General features: G+C 41.3%; 1 protein-coding gene across 2 annotated transcripts in view; it reads left to right on the top strand.

Moving 5' to 3' along the window:
• The window catches only part of inpp5a (inositol polyphosphate-5-phosphatase A), a 544,352-nt gene that overhangs the window by 443,156 nt on the left and 84,884 nt on the right, over positions 1-16,312 (top strand). The gene's annotated exons all lie outside the window — the stretch shown is intronic.

The raw sequence follows: 16,312 nt of genomic DNA on the forward strand, positions 1-16,312 counted from the left end.
TCTATTCCTCTCATGCTTTTATACACTCCGTTGCTTTGAGTCTCCTATGGCAGAATACTTATCGACCTCCCTACAGTTCCTCCCTACAGTTGTAGAGAGTTGATATCTATCCCAGTGAGCGTACTAAAGGAAGTGCTACATTGGCAGGAGGAAGAGCAATTAAAGCAGAAAGAGGAGAGGCAGGTACATTGGTGTGACAGGGTTTGGTACAACCATCACTTTTACAGCCCGTGCACACCTTCTTGGGCCTCTTGGAGTGCTACACTTTATTGATTGAATTGAATAGGTTTATTGGCCAAGTATCATATCATATCATATCATATATATACAGCCGGAAACAGGCCTTTTCGGCCCTCCAAGTCCGTGCCGCCCAGTGATCCCCGTATATTAACACTATCCTACACCCACTAGGGACAATTTTTTTAAACATTTTACCCAGCCAATTAACCTACATACCTGTACGTCTTTGGAGTAATGTACACAGACAAGGAATGTGCCTTGGTGCTCCGCTCGCAAGAAGCAACACAAACATACAGTAAACTATTAAGAATAAAACATTATAGTTTAAACATGTGAATGAAATAAACCAGAGCAAAAAGAGACTACAGACTTTTGGTTATTGAGTAGAGCTACTACTCGCAGAAAAAAAGCGGTTTTTATGTCCGGCTGTGGCTGCTTTGACAGTCCGGAGTCGCCTTCCAGAGGGAAGTGCTTCAAAGAGTTGTGGCCAGGGTGAGAGGGGTCAGAGGTGATCTTGCCCGCTCACTTCCTGACCCTTATTGCCACTTATCAAGGGGACACACAATGAGCTACAGAATCCCCTGTACCATGACTTTTAGTGATATTCAGCCCTGCTTGTTTAGGATAAAGACATTTTTTGATGTTTATCCTACTCAAACCTTTCAAACTCTCTCTTCCTGCAATGTCACGGTTGATATTTGCCAGATTAGTCAAATATTGATCAAGCTGATTATCATGGCAACACTGTCTTTCAAGGGCAATGCTCCTTGCCACTTCCACAGTAGAAAGAAAAGAAATTAACTGGGTGGCGTCCAACATTGTTGAAGATAATCAACGATGCTCTGCACTTTCCAGAATCCATTCAGCTGCAAACAAATGAGTGCCTTGAAATTCAATTGCATGGCACTATATTTTCTTGTGTTCATAAGTTCTAGGAGCAGAATAAGGCCATTCAGCCCATCAAGTCTACTCCACCATTCAATCATGGCTGATCTAGCTTTCCCTCTCAACCCCATTCACATGCCCCATAATCCCGACACCCGTGCTAATCAGGAATCTGTCAATCTCTGCCTTAAAAATATCCATTGACTTGACCTGCACAGCGGTCTGTGACAATGAATTCCACAGATTAACCACACTCTAACGAAATAAATTCCTTTTCATCCCCTTTCTAAAGATACGTTCTTTTATTCTGAGGCTGTGCCCCCTGTTCCTAGACTCTCCCACTAGTGGAAATATCCTCTCCACCTTCACTCTATCCAGGCCTTTCACTATTCAGAAAGTTTCAATGAGGTCACCCCTCATCCTTCTAAATTTAGATTTCTAGATTTAGATTTAGAGATGCAGCGCAGAAACAGGCCCTTCGGCCCACCGGGTCCGTGCCGCCCAGCGATCCCCGCACACTAACACTAGTCCTACACACACTAGGGACAATTTTTACATTTGCCCAGCCAATTAACCTACATACCTGTAGGTCTTTGTTTGGAGTGTGGGAGGAAACCGAAGATCTCGGAGAAAACCCACACAGGTCACGGGGAGAACGTACAAACTCCGTACAGACCGCGCCCGTAGTCAGGATCGAACCCGAGTCTCCGGCGCTGCATTCGCTGTAAGGCAGCAACTCTACCGCTGCTCCACCGAATTCCAGCGAGTACAGGCTCAGTTCCTTCAAATGCACATCATATGTTAAACCAATGTTGTGTGAAAATAAAATGTAAAGGCAAATCAAAGATTTAATGCAAGTTGGATCCAGTCCATGTGTTTCACCTGGATGTCTGACTCCCTGGTGTACGGGTCAGAATGGATATTAACAGTGTGTGGAATGCATGTCCAGAATTCACTTGCAGGACCTTTGTTCATTCATGCATGACCATCAGTGAGAGAACTTAAAAGTGACCTACTCAGCTAATCTCAGTTCATATTGATATACATATCCTGCTTTACTTCCACATACATCCCCACCCCCAATATCAACCTTAACCACCTTGGTAGTAACCCCAAAATTACACCCTCACCTGTTGTCCCCCAATCTACAGGTGGCCAACTTGAAATACCCTGTTGATTAATCCCCACTACCTGTGCTGATATCCAGCATTATCACTATTCCCAACTTGCACTTCCAATCCGTACCCTTCCAGTCTTGGGTTTGATTTTTTTCCGACCCCTATGCTTCTGATCCCATCCTGACCAAAGCTTCTGATTCCTTATAGACAATAGATAATAGACAATAGGTGCAGGAGTAGGCCATTTGGCCCTTTGAGTCAGCACCGCCATTCAATGTGATCATGGCTGATCTTTCTCAATCAGTACCCCGTTCCTGCCTTCTCCCCATACCCCCTGACTCCGCTATCTTTAAGAGCTCTATCTAGCTCTCTCTTGAACGCATTCAGCGAATTGGCCTCCACTGCCTTCTGGGGCAGAGAATTCCACAGATTTACAACTCTCTGACTGAAAAGGTTTTTCCTCATCTCCGATCTAAATGGCCTACCCCTTACTCTTAAACTGTGGCCCCTGGTTCTGGACTCCCCCAACATTGGGAACATGTTTCCTGCCTCTAACGTGTCCAACCCCTTAATAATCTGATCCCTTACCCTATTTCTAAGCTCCTCACCTGTCCACCTGCATCACCTCTCCCTTGGCCTACCCTTCCTATCTCCTCTCCCACCGGCCGATCCTCCTGCACCTCAGCTGATTCCACTATCACCCACCAGAACCTGACTCACATCATGTTATCTCTCATCTCTTTGCCAGTTTGTTTTTGGGCATCAACTACTTAGCATGTACAATCAGATGCCTTTCAATTTCTTTGAACAGGTCTTCCTCCAAGACCATCTTTCCCTTCATCTATGGTATATTTCACCCAGAAGGTTGTGAATTTGTGGAATTCTCTGCCACAGAAGGCAGTGGAGGCCAATTCACTGGATGAATTTAAAAGAGTTAGATGGAGCTCGAGGGGCAAGCGGAATCAAGGGGAGAAGGCAGGTTACTGATCGTGGATGATGAGCCATGATCACAATGAATAGCGGTACTGGCTCAAATCCTGCACCTGATTTCTATGTTTTCTATATGGTAATTCTTTGTAATTACCATATACCATGGAATTATTATTTAGCAAGCTGCCTGCAATATGAAAGACAAATCGCTTGATCACTTCTTCTGCCATGGTCCAGTTACCCTCCTCACTTTGAGGATGGTGGAGAGTACATTAGAATTAGCAGCAGGTGTGATCCTACCTCACCAACATAAAGATCATGGCTGATCTGACTGGAGCTTCAGCTCTGCTTTGCTGCCGACCTACAATGCCCTTTCACCCCTGTTTTAAACATCGAGTCGTAGTTCCAGATTCTCTCACAAGAATAAAACATCCTCTCCTCAGCCATCCTGTCAAGACCACTCAAGATCTTACGTGTTTCAACTTTACCCACTTCTAAATTACTGAAAATACTAGTCTGTCCAACCTTTGGCCTCAAAACCATTGGCCCACTCCAGATATTTGTCTGGTTTAGTCGAATTCAGAACAATAGACAATAGGTGCAGGCCATTCGGCCCTTCGAGCCAGCACCGCCATTCATTGTGATCTGAGTCATTTATAAGAATCAGAAAAAGCTAACCTCCAACACAGATTACTGTGGCAAATCACTGTTATATCTTGCCAACCACAAATAGACCCAATTATACTTAATCTCTTTGAACAGGTACATAGTTCATTGAAAGTGGCATCACAGGTAGATAGGGTGGTCAAAAAGGCTTTTGGCATATTCATCAGTTAGAACATTGAGTATTGAAATTGGGAGGTCGTGTTGCAGTTGTACGACATTTGTGCGGCTGCATTTAGAGTATTGTGTTCAGTTTTGGGCACCATGTTATAGGAAAGACATTGTCAAGCTGGAAAGGGTACAGAGAAGATTTGCGAGGATGTTACCAGGACTCGAGGCCTGAGCAATAGGGAGAGGTTGAGCAGGCTAGGACTCTATGCCTTGGAGCGCAGGAAGATGAGATGATCTTATAGTGTATAAAATCATGAGAAGAATAGATCGGGTAGATGCATAGAGTCTCTTGCCCAGAGTAGGGGAAACGAGAACCAGAAGATATAGGTTTAAGGTAAGGGGGGAAAGATTTAAGGGAATCTGAGGGGTAACATTTTCACGTAAAGGGTGGTAGGTGTATGGAACGAGCTGCCAGAGGAGAAAGTTGAGGCAGGTACTATTGCAATGTTTAAGAAACATTTAGCCAGGCACATAGATAGGACATGTTTAGAGGGATAAAGGGCCAAATGCAGGCAAGTGGGACTAGTGTAGATGGGACATATTGGTCGGTGTGGGCAAGTTGAGCCAAAGGGCATGTTTGCACGCTATAAGACTCTGTGACTCTTTCACCACCCAATCTTCTATGCAACCCAATATGTTACCTCCTCTGCCATGAACTGTTATTTTCTACAATAATCTTTGAAGAGTTGCCTTATTAAATGCCTTTTGGAAATCTAAGTCTAGTACATCCACCTATTCACCTTTATTCAGAGCGCATATGAGCTGCATTAAAAGAACCCCACTAAGTTAACCGAACAAGCTTTCCTTCTTTCATAAGTATATTGACTTTGCCTGATTATCTTGATCTTTTTTCCTAAATGCCCTCCTAAAACATCAGTGAGATCTTAAATGGTTTCCATCAAGGGTAAATGGCCTGTAGTTTACTGTTATCTCTCCCCCCATTTTTTTAAATAAAGGAGTTCAATTTACCATTTTCCAATCTAATGGAACCTTACCTAAATTCTGGCAAATTACAATAAATGTACTAACTATCTTACTCACCATCTCTTTCAAGAATCTGGAATAAATCCCATCAGGTTCTGAGTACTTGTCAGTCTAAATTTCTACTGAATGGTCTCTGGTGACAACTTCTGCTGAATGTGAAGCTGTTAAGGTAGTCTTGAACTGATTCCCTGGGACTCTTATAGGTTCAATGCAAATGTACCCTATAAGTTAATGCACCCTATAAGTTACAAGTTGAAGACAATATGGTCTTGGCATGTGTACGGCTGCGCTACAGTAGGACATTTGCAAGGGTAAAAGTAGTTGTCTGCTGATCATAACTTTAAAGTGAATTGTTAGCAAGAAGTCAAAGATGCTGAAGGCCCTCTTGTTGACAGGTCCCAAAACCAACTAATTTCACCTCACAACTTTCCATCACTGAAAACATACAGAATATTGAAGCATGTTCGAACTCCTGGTAGTCCGTCTCATCATCAGTTATTGCACAGAAACAGGTTCTTTGACTCAGCGATAATGCACCAACGATCAACCACTCATTTACACTAATGCTACATTAATCACTCGTTTTTATTCCTTTTATATTCTCCTCGACTACCCCACCATACCCCTGGTGTCTACCTAGACACCTAGACACCAAGTGTAGTTTAGAGTGGTCAATTAACCTACCAACCTGCAGGTCTTTCACATAGAGGAGGAAATCAAAGAAACAAGAGGAAACCCATTTTGATCACAATGAGAAAATTTGCAAACTCCACAAAGATAGTATCTGATGTCGTTTAGTGTGGCTTCCCTGCTCATAGATGTGCTGAGTTTTTTTTCTTACGGGGAACAAAAGTAATTCTTTGTGTTGCAGAAGGTGACATGAGGGACACATCTTAAATAGGTGGTGTTAAAAGAATGCATCATTTATTTTAACTGCAATTATTTATTACCTGTGGCTGGGAATAAATGCACCAAATTGAGATACTTCAGTTCAAAAATCGGGGAGATGACAGGGAAATGTCAAGGGTTAACCTATTGGATTATAGTTTGAGGCTGCATGGAAACCACTGGAAATAAGGAAAGTAGGACTTAGAAAAATGTTTTGCGATGTCAGGGTGACAGGATAAAGACTAATGGCTTCCCAGCCCGTGCTGTGAATTGAGCAGTCCCCATAAGTGGCGATTCTGATAGTCCAGTACCCACATAGTTTTCTTTATTTCACGAGAGAGAGAGAGAGAGAGAGAGAGAGAGAGAGAGAGAGAGAGAGAGAGAGAGAGAGAGAGAGAGAGAGATAACGTGAATCTTGTATTATATAAGCCGCAGCTCTGCAAATTGTAACTTATTAAGTCATTTGATGAAGGATATGAAGAGTAAAATAATAAACAGGTTGAATCTGATCCAAACAAAGTTATGAAAATTAAGCGTGACATTAGGAATCCAGACGCTGGTTTAAACCGAAGACAGACACGAAAAGCCGGAGTAACCCGTTTTCACCTAGGCCACGGTGTCTCCTTTGGGACAGGCATCTCGTGATGATAAAGGAGACAGTGCCTGCCTCCTTTATCATCGCTACTTTTTTTGCATATCTTTCATTCACCTCTTACAAGTTAGAAAATGTATATGAAGATTCTAATGCCCACACACCTGGCCATCCAATCACATAGCAAAATAACTGCACCTGGTTTAGTTTGAATATATAGTATAAGAAAATAACTGCAGATGCTGGTACAAATCGAAGGTATTTATTTCACAAAATGCTGGAGTAACTCAGCAAGTCAGGCAGCATCTCAGGATAGAAGGAATGGGTGATGTTTCGGGTCAAGACCCTTCCTCAGACTGAACATAATTGCATATTCACAATATTCATGATTTTCTTGTCTATTTCTCTCCGAATTGTGGGTTGTATTTTTTTTTTTGTTTTACGAGTAGATTAGTCCTGTGAGCTTCTTTTATGCCTCTTGGATTATGATAAATTCCATATGTTAACTTTCCTGAAAAAAATATCTTTGCTTTCAAGGAACTGTTCCCAATGTTGGGGGAGTCCAGAACCAGGGGCCACAGTTTAAGAATAAGGGGTAGGCCATTTAGAACGGAGATGAGGAAAAACTTTTTCAGTCAGCGAGTTGTAAATCTGTGGAATTCACTGCCTCAGAAGGCAGTGGAGGCTAATTCTCCGAATGCATTCAAGAGAGAGCTAGATAGAGCTCTTAAGGATAGCGGAGTCAGGGGGTGTGGGAGAAGGCAGGAACGGGATACTGATTGAGAATGATCAGCCATGATCACATTGAATGGTGGTGCTGGCTCGAAGGGCCGAATGGCCTACTCCTGCACCTATTGTCTATTGTCTAACTCTCAAAGGTGAGTAATTAGACACGATTTCCTTTCAATTGTCTGCTTACAAGACCTTGACAAATTAGCTTTATATCTACTTCGTAACACCCATTAATCCCTCTTAGAGATGTTGGAATTAACAGGGATTAAAATTCTGTAAGTATTTCCTTCCACACTTATACCTTTTTCCATGGCATTTTAACCCCAGCGAATAACCAATGGCAGTTCAGAAACTGTTATTTAAACCCCATCATATTAATTAGGATTTTTTAAAACCTTTAAGCTACTCCATAAAAACGAGGTATAAACTTACACATTGCAAAAAGGTGAACAAGCACAGAACGCTCCATTTTTCTGTAGAGCAACCAATAAAAGAATATGAAACAAATTCAACTTTAAGCTCCATCAAAGCGCGATATTCATGTTTAGATGTGATAGGAGCAGAATTAGGCCATTCGGCCTATCAAGTTAACACCTTTCAATCGTGGCTGATCAATCTCTCCCTCCTAACCCCATTCTCATGCCTTCTCCCCATAACCCCTGACAGCCGTACTCAATAATCTACCTTAAATATTATGTACGCTGTAAGAAATCTGACATTGGGTCTTCGTGATCTTATGAGTTTTAAACCTTCCTTATGGAAAGAGATTTGCAAAGTGATAATCAGTCAGCTACAGAGAGACCTCTCACGATTTTCAAAAGGAAATAAAACTTCTCTTCAGGTTTCAAATAAATAGTATTATGGAATGCTTCGAGCAAAACCTATTTCAGGAAAATATAGCTTTGTTGGCTAAGTTAATTGACACTACAGTACATGCATTGATAGTGATCAGTGTGTAATGATAGGGGTCTGCTAGCTTTTTATTAATAAAGTGATAGTTGCAATTCAGTTTTGATTGTCTGTGGCTAAAACTGATTTCCTGCTCAGTATGATAAAAAAATAAATTGGATTCATTAAAATTATCCTGTTAAACTATCAATATTAAAGGAACAGCATGGTGGCGCAGTGGGTAGAGTTGCTGCCTTACAGCACTTACAGCGCTAGAGACCCAGGTTCGATCTTAGCTACGGGTGCTGTATGTACGGAGTTTGTATGTTCTCCCCGTCACCATGTGAGTTTTCTCCGAGAACTTCGGTTTCCTAGTGTAGGATAGCGTTAATGTGCGGGGATTGCTGGTCGGCGCGGACCCAGTGGGCCGAAAGGGCCTGTTTCCGCGCTGTATCTCTAAACTAAAGTAAACGTACAGGTTTGTAAGATAATTGGCTTGGTATCATGGTAAAAATTGTCCCTAGTGTAGGATGGTGTTAATGTAGGATGGGGATCGCTGGTCGGTGCGGACTCAGTGGGCCGAAGGGCCTTTATCCGCGTTGTAAACTCAACTAAAACAAGGTGTAGCATTCGAAATAGTGTAAGAAAATAACTGCAGATGCTGGTACAAATCGGAGGTATTTATTCACAAAATGCTGGAGTAACTCAGCAGGTCAGGCAGCATCTCAGGAGAGAAGGAATGGGACCCATTCCAGCATCTCAGGAGAGAAGGAATGGGACCCATTCCTTCTCTCCCGAGATGCTGCCTGACCTGATTCGAAATAGTGTTGTCATCTTGCACTAACATGTTTCCAACAGCATGATGATATTTTATATACCCCACTAATTCTAGCATTATTCCTGACAAAAATACGGTTTAATTTTTATTCCCATAATTCAAGGAATATCTGGTGATTGAGATGAAGAGTAATACGGCATAAAACATTTATTTATTTGATGCTGTAAAGGAGTTTTCCAACTGCATCCATTATCTAATAGTGAAGAAATTACATACAGGGAAAAAAATGATATGATGCTGAGATAGTTAGCTGTTATCATTTTGAACGGTGAGGCAGGCAAGAAGGGCCAAATGGTATAAAAATGGTCTGCTCCATTTTTCTATGTTTCAGTATATATGTTTGAAATTGAATGTGCAAGATGACAATCTGTTTGGAGAGTGGGGAGACACCGATGGTGAGGGTGTGTGTCAGGTAACATTGGCTAGCAATTCCTTTTCACATTAAGCAGTTCAATTTCTTATCAGTGCAGCAGATGAAATCTAACACTGCAGCCCCACCAACCTTCCAAGCATTTGAATGAAACAAATTAAAGGAATCACTTTGGAAGAAAACCTTCCTATTTGTAAGGTTCGTGTGAGGAGTAATGTATCAGTCAATTGGCATTGTTATGGTTATCTATAAACACCATCCTGGGACTTAATTTGAGACATGGTTAGTTTAGACAACACAGCCCGCAGTGATTTGAAGTGTGGTGTTGTTTCTATCAACAGGAATCCATTAAGCACATCCTCCGCATTAATACTCTGATATGCCCTCAGATTGCATCAAAAACCTGCATGTTTCCGGGTATAGATTTACTCTGTGAAGGAGATCACTCTGTGAATGCTGCAGCCACCCTTGCATTAACAGAATAATTAATTGGATCAGACATAAAGAATTGACTTCAATTGACCTTTATTCACTGATCTCCTTTGAAAGTGAACAAAAGGCACAGCCACGTGGATACTAATGGTGTGACTATGCTCTCCGGAGGTGGTCCCCATTCCCGCCGAAACGGCAAGCTAATAAAAGCTGGACTACACCTCGCGATTGGCCAAACTAATCACAGACATTTACCGTGAAGTCAATGCGTATAAAAACGACTTTTGAACAATTTTTTTCCCCTCGAAAATGGAAAAACAAAATACAACTGATGTGCAGATTTTCCAGCTTTAAAAGGCATAGAATGGAATGGAGTCATTTCTCACACTCCTCAGCCAATAGCTTAAACACATTTCTGCAGTGATCTATTTTTGGGGGTCAGAATTCACCCTCCTGTTTGTCTTAGAGTTGGAAATGTATTTTATGCATCCGTTTCTTTTTTCATTAAGCAAAAATACCATTGGGTTCATCACCATTTTTTAACAAAACAAAAGATAATTCTTCAATTTCAGATAGCTTTGGATAAGACACCTACCTTTCAGATAGAACATTAAGATTTTAGATTTTTTTTTTTTAGATTTAGAGATACAGCGCAGAAACAGGCCCTTCGGCCCACCGGGTCCGCGCCGCCCAGTGATCCCCGCACACTAACACTATCCTACACCCACTTGGGACAATTTTTACATTTGCCCAGCCAATTAACCTACATACCTGCACGTCTTTGGAGTGTGGGAGGAAACCGAAGATCTCGGAGAAAACCCACGCAGGTCACGGGGAGAACGTACAAACTCCGTACAGACGGCGCCCGTCGTCAGGATCGAACCTGAGTCTCCGGCGCTGCATTCGCTGTAAGGCAGCAACTCTACCGCTGCGCCACCGTGCCGCCCTCTATCTCCCTTCTTAATAATGTGAAAAAAATTCCCATGGCACTTCTTCCAAAAAGAGCACGTGATTCCCCCGAGTGTCTTGGCCAATAGTTGCCCTTCAACCAGACGACATAGGTTTAAGGTGAAGGGGAAAAGATTTAAGAGGAATCTGAGGGGTAACTTTTTCACACAAAGACTGGTGATGTACGGAACAAGCTGCCAGAGGAGGTAGTTGAGGCAGGGACTATCCCAACATTTAAGAAGCAATTAGACAGGTACATGGATAGGACAGGTTTGGAGAGATATGGACCAAATGCTGGCAGGTGGGACTAGTGTAGCTGGGACATGTTGTTTGGTGTGGGCAAGTTGGGCCGAAGGGCCTGTTTCCACACTATGACTCTATGACTCTATGACTCAGTAACCATTATCACTAAAGCAACCTAAATGGTGGTTTATCCTTTCTGTTAGTTGCGAGACCTTGCTGTGTGCAAATTGGTTGGTTTGGTTCCTCTGTGCGATGGGAACAGCGATTCAGAATAATTACATTGGCCTTGCAGCTCTCTGGGCTCATAAATTTATGAAAGTTGCTACTTACTGTAAGGATTTCTTATTTAAGCTAAATACAGATTTTTCTTTAAAAAAAAAATGTTTCCTTCATTGTATGTCTGATGTTTGGAATGTTAATAAATAATTGTTGCAAATCTCATTCACTGGACTCTATTGAAGGTTCAGCATTTTGGTAATCTTTACTTAGCTTGGTGTCGTTTTCATTTCATGACAAGATGTTTCAACAACGAGACACGGAATAAAACTGTAACTAAAGGCTAAAGTTAATCTATTTTAAAACCAAGCAAACAAAGTTTGGATGTTATTCAAGTTCTGTCAGAATGTTAAATAGACTGTTACCTGTTTTGATGTTATGATGGGTGCATAATCAATTCGAAGGGCTTACATCCAACAGCATTTCCAAACAGCATATCACTTATTTCTATTCTTTTCTTTGGAATTTTTGACACTTCCAATTCCTCCCTGCCACTAACCTTGCTACTGGAAAGATTCATTGGAGGTTAATTAAATCCATCATCAAAACAACGAGAAGCCAATGAGGCATATAATCACTGAAATAGTAAATTAAATGATGCAATTGCTTTCCCTTCCATCATTCAACGGGAGGGCAGGGGCTGTGTTATCAATGCGGCTGACTGTATTGTTTCACAACTGGCGATGGCCACTTCTAGCCCCCAGAGAATCTGGATGCATGTGGTCATAAACCAGCTTTTAATTTGCACAAACATAGGAGATTAAACTGTATCAGCTCCTGGGTCCTACAAAGCTTCATTATGGGGAAAGATGACACTGTTAAAGAATAAAAGAGAGGTTATTCCCAGCTGGAATTAACAGCACTGCCTATTTGAGATGTAAATTAATACAAACAGGGTGACTGAGTGGAACAGAAAAGCTAGGACTTTGATCTAATTTGCCAAAGCACTGAGCATAATTAAAACATACACAGAGAGAATGCAGTTATCTTGCATTTTAATAGGCCGTAGCATCATTAATGTAATTAATAATAACATGTTTAAAAGTAGCTGCTGCTGTCAATGTGAGCATGTGTCTGAGTAGCAGCAACTGGCAGCTGTGGGTTTCAGCTGGCATGGTTTGACATGGAGAGACGTTGGTACCAGTAGCACCCGTCACTGATCGGGGAGCCTGGCGCGAGCGAGATGCTGCCACACCTGCCATTCATCACGGAGCCGACACTGATGATGATTGATGGAGGTCTGGGAGCTGGGAGCTTTTCTTGCCAAGGACTTGCTGTGACTCCCGCAGAGTCGCCAGCTGTGCCTTGTTGCCAAGGTCTTTTGAGGATGAGGCTCATTTCTCTGGAGCTTTATCTTAATCAGGCTGTCATATTCTCAAAATTAATTAAGACTTTTTGTAAAAGGAGCCACTGAGCTGGCTGTATTTTAAATGTTCACCACCATAAAAGGCAGGAAGACATCTTGAGCATAAAACATGGTATTGGAGTTGACAAAGCTGGTTAGGAGAGCCCACCGCAAAGAATATTTTCCTTTATAGACACAAAATGCTGGAGTAACTCAGCGGGACAGGCAGCATCTCTGGAGAGAAGGAATGGGTGACGTTTCGGGTCGTGACCCTTCTTCAGACCCCGAGTTACTCCGGCTTTTTGTGTCTATCTTCGGTTTAAACCAGCGTCTACAGTTCCTTCCTGCACATTATTTTCATTTATGGTGGGCTACAACTACTGATTATGAAAAGCCCATTTTAAAAATTAATATTGATATAAACTCTGTCACGTCCCTGAACTGTAATGGGATCATGTGGACAGGCACTTTAAGTACAGAAAAGCGTGTGTATCCCGGTTACCCTGGATAGATCATGTGATTAAGTCCATCGAAAAAGGTAACAAAAAGAAGTCGCAGAGATGTTGTACGATATAATGATTGTTATGGTAATGTTTCCTTTGCAGCTGATTGCAGCTGATTGGTACTTTGGAGTTCTTTTATGTTTGCAAAGGTCAAAAGAAGCTTGTTTACTAGAGGACTAAATTGCAAAACAAGTACGGAGGCATATATTTCCAAATTACTATTTGTGCCCAGAGAAGAACGAGGTGAATTTAGTCAATACTACAACAGTTCAATCTTTGTCCAGTGATCAGCTATTAATTATACTATGATGTCAATCCATTTTTGGTTAAGTGTGGCTTAGTGCTGTGCTAATTGATCCTTTTTAAAGAATAATGGTTATTCAAAAGTCCTATGTTCTGCTAATTGATTCTTCTGACAATAACTGCAGTTCTGTGGAAATACATGACCCTCATTCGGCTTGCTTATTCTTTTCAGATTTATCTCCAACAGGATTTGTTTTACTGTCTTACCCTTTGAAAACAATTGCAGGAATCTTATTTCTTCCAGAATCACAAGAATGTGCTTCTTTCAGGTTGTGTGCACGCACATTGGTTTAACTAACATCTGTTTCCAGATGAAATCCGGCAGACTCTGGCTGTATCCATCCTCATAGCCATCGCCTTATCCCACACCATTGTTCCCAATTTCATGCTATCAGAGAGGCCGCATGTTTTCCCCAGCCAAGTTGTCAGATGCATAAAAGCTGAGGAGCAGGGTCACATTTAGAGGGATGGGCATGAAAAATTGGTAAAATGTATCGGAAGCCCACCCACTGGATGGTTGCTTAGAGCAGCTCAGATTTAGATTGACCAATCCCACTTCCAAATTCGTTTCTTTACCCACGCAGTTAAACCCAAACTCTCGGCACTTGCTCGGAAAAAGCAGCGGACTGAACAACATTTCTTTCAAAATGCTGGATCCAAATGTCCAACAAAAATAAACACTCCGTAACGCTCGAATGATCTCGTACAATTCACTGCACTCCCTTTTCTTTTCAAATTTCAAATTTTATTGCCGTTTTGACAAATTCACACCCCTTACCAATAAACCAATGACACGTTTATGAAATTGAATTAACACTGTTGCATACATCAGCAAAACAAAACGAGGAGTTGAGAGTCTTTTTCGTCTTGTTTCCCAAATTTCTATGTTAGCGGGACTTTTGATGAAATAAAATTCTTTTGAATTGGAAGTCGTGACACTCCAAAACAAAGCTCTACAGTCTGACAAATGTTATCATGCATGTCTAAATCTATCTCACTAATGAACCTCCAGATTCACGCATTGTTGAAAACTAAAGCAAGTGTGTTCGGCATCATTAGAATTTCTCCTTTTGAGGCAAAATTGTAGTAAACCGCTCTCTTGAAGAAACGGAGAGCTTTATCCTTCACTTCATGGACGTGTCATGCATTTTGTATGTTAAACAGTCTCATGGACATCTGTCATGATTGGTTTTAATCTGCTAGCTAAAAGTCTGGATTTAATCTTGCATTACACCTCTTTGTACTGCAGTCAGTAAGTGACAGTAGTGCCATGAAACAATGACTGTACTCATTCCATCCAATATGCCATGTGGTAGACCCTTTTTATGGACCAGTTCTTTAGAAAAGAATACAAGACAATGAAGCATCTGGTGGGCTTTTCCTGTTTCTAAGTTTTTTTGTTAGTAATTCTACTCACCCAGGCCGCACATTTCTCCCTTGATGCTACTCACCGAGACAGGGTGTGTCAACCTAGTGGTGAGAGGTCAACAGGCCAAAGTGATGAATTTTTATGCTGCTGTTTCTTATGTTTCTGCTCAGTCACAATTTTCTGCTTGCTGTGCTAACGTTGAAAGGAATCACAGTGAGCAATTTGTCCTTCTGAGCAGGGAATTGGATGGCAGATGAGTTAAAAAGTGGAAATCGCATTGAGCAGAAGAATACACAAATGTCGTCCTGTGGAGAAACAGAATACTGCTGTCAGGGCTTAACACAAGCTCTCCATTGGAGATTTGTGGCCCTTGGACAGGCTGGATTGACAAATGAATTTAATAACCGTTTTAAATATTGAATAACACCTCAACAGGAGCTGAGGGGTTTACAGATGTGTACCAGGTGTGCAGCTGGAAAAAAAAGACATAGTATTACTGTAGCAAGATTATAGCAGAGTCATTTATTCATCCACATTACCACACTACGATGTGTAACAGTGGAAGTTTAGTAATCAATATTGTTACATTGTAATAGCGCAGTTTTTAATAAACACCCATATTGAGATGGCAGTAAGGTTGTTGAGAGATAGCTCTGCCTGCAACGTGTCTGTGCAACCAGCCATTTGCCTTTGATCGCATGTGGGTTTTTAAGTTTTCAAGTGGTCATTCTTCAACCTCTCTGCATTTCAATGCCTCCTTGAACGTTCTGGACTCCTTGATTAAACATATTATTCTAGAAATAAATGAAGTCGCCAATATGGCTTCACACTCTCTTCATTTTTCGGGTTAATCTGGAGCCCTGACTGAGCTCAATAAGTCTATATCGCTCCATCATTACAACCAAAAGGTTGTTATTTTAAAATTACTTCTTCAACAATATCGATTCATCAACTGGTCTCATTACCCTCTTTATGGCATTACTACGTATTAGCTTTCTAAAAGTTTTAAATAATACAGCTCCACAAAACTGAAATCCACCTACTTACAACTTGAATCTCTTGAATTTGGGAATGTATTAACAGCATAACAATAGAAATGTAATATGTTGGTATAGTCGAAAATACACAGGCTGGCACTTTATCCATTTCGTTTCTACATTTTACTTGTTTACAAAGGTAGCAATGAGGCAAAAATTCCCCCGTCACCCCTTCCAAAAATCACTGCAAAATGGAATGTAAACATCCTATGCAGATACCAACCACAATCTCATGCAGTATGAATGCCTTAAAAGCACTTGGTAAAAACTGTGATGCAAACATGAACCCCGTTGTAATTAAACCAGAGACTAACACTAACATCTTTTGTAGATCTGATTTCTTGTGTATAATCCAGTATTTGAAAGGCTGGAGATCAGGAGAAGGAGAACAGCATCAAATTGGATGTGAAGCTACCCTGATATCATTTTTGAATTTAGTTGCTTCGGAAGGCACGAGAGGAATGGAATATTTATTTTGATCAGCAGTATAGAAGATTTTAACTTAGAAAAACATTAAATCGGTTCAATATTAAAGCAGTCCAGGTTTCTCAGGAGGT

Source organism: Rhinoraja longicauda, chromosome 16 (assembly GCF_053455715.1).
Source record: "Rhinoraja longicauda isolate Sanriku21f chromosome 16, sRhiLon1.1, whole genome shotgun sequence".
NCBI lineage: Eukaryota > Metazoa > Chordata > Chondrichthyes > Rajiformes > Arhynchobatidae > Rhinoraja > Rhinoraja longicauda.